Here is a 1,725-nt window from a genome sequence, read left to right on the forward strand (position 1 = left end):
GGCTCATCACTTGCTGGTGTGACGGCAGGCGCCTAGAACGAAACCGCTGCTTTCTTTTTACTGACATGCTGGAGCTCTCTGACCCTAAAGACTACTGATCTCACCTGCCATTCCAGTCACTCCCCTTGGAGTTTTCTTTGGGAAATACCAAAAGGAACTGTTATTGAGACTGTGTTCCCAACCTCTGGTTTACCTTCCAGTACCGAGAGACTAATCACATAGCAGAAGTCGCCCTACAGAAATTCTTGTCTGTCTTAGTCTTGTCTGTCCCGATTTTTTTCACTGATTCAATTTCAGCAGCTCATTCCTAGTGTAAATCTGTCACAGTAGTGATTTGAACCAGTGTTGGAAAGAAGGTAAGCCGCACCAGTATGAGAAGTGTCCGACGGTATTTTCACATAAGTTCATTTCAGCTTTACAGCTGTACTAACGCACCGATCCCTCCTCCTGCCCCTGGAGTGTAGCGGGCCCTGAGCTGCAGGAGCTGAAACAGGTCGCAGCCGCTCCGAAGTTGTCAAGTGTCGGCTCCTGAGACGTCGGGTGCCGGTGTATGATGTGCAGTCTCCGAAGATTCTTGATTGCAGGCAGACACCTGAGCATTGTTAGCAGAATAACAAGTTGTGGTTTGTTTTGTTTTTTTTCTTGCCAGTCATCATATGTATTTAAGATGAAGTGCAGATGTTCTGCCTTACACCATCTCTGCTCCAGTAATGGCAGTTGCTCACTCCCAGTGCAGAGTTCAGGTTCACCAGTACTTTCTCATAATTTCACTGTTGATCCTGGTTTTAGCACTACAGAGCAGTTGATATTCCTCCCCAAATTATGTTACCTACTTGGTTTGTGCTTGCATCTGGGGCTTGCCAGAATATTTCATCTTTGTGCTTTTTAATAGGGTATAAAAAGTTGCTTCTCTTCTGTGAATATGTGAGAAGAATACCAGCGCTGTACTGGGACCAGCAACTTTGAGAGGATGGAGTGTGCAAAGCTAGTTGTACATCCTGATCTCAGAAACGAAGTCTGATAGTTACTGTAACCTTTACTTTGGCTGGGCAAATTCACACAAAGAATTCTCATCCTCTTGTCATTCCTGCACCCCTTTGTGGCAGTATTTGCACTTTGGTTTAGAGCCTGCCTTGATCTCGGTGTAACAGCCACTAGCCTTCAGGGAGCGCTTGAGATCCGAGATGCGTGTGAAACACGTGACGATTAACCACCTACTTTCCTTTTGCTTGGATTACTCCAGTTCTGCAGCTTCTCTCTCCTTGCAGGATGAGAGAATCAGTTTAATTTTTCTTTTAGTTATTCCCTGCTCTGTCTGGATGTCGGCATCAGTCTTTCTGTTTGTATAGAGAAACAAATGACATGATCTGAGGTTTTGATGTTTTTAAATTCACGTGATCGGTGCAGAAAAAGGCTGTTGCGCACTGTTCACACAGCCTGTCCTCACAGTTGTGCGGTGACTGAGAACTCAACACAAGTATCGCTGTTATTTATGGAGCACGTGGGCCTTCGACACAGCATTCCCTTGTGCCCGCGCTGCCGCTGGAAGCTTGCTGGTAAAAACCAGGACATGACCATTTGTGATTAATACTCCTAATGTGGGCAGGTCCATTCCGCACCTTTCGGAGCGACTTGTCTGTGAGCTCTGTTCGAAGGGCTGCCCGCGGGGCTGGGGGCTCGCTCTTTGGCAGCGGGGCTGGGGGCTCGCTCTTTGGCAGCGGGGCT

Source organism: Charadrius vociferus, unplaced genomic scaffold, assembly GCF_000708025.1.
Source record: "Charadrius vociferus isolate BGI_N301 unplaced genomic scaffold, ASM70802v2 scaffold384, whole genome shotgun sequence".
Lineage (NCBI taxonomy): Eukaryota > Metazoa > Chordata > Aves > Charadriiformes > Charadriidae > Charadrius > Charadrius vociferus.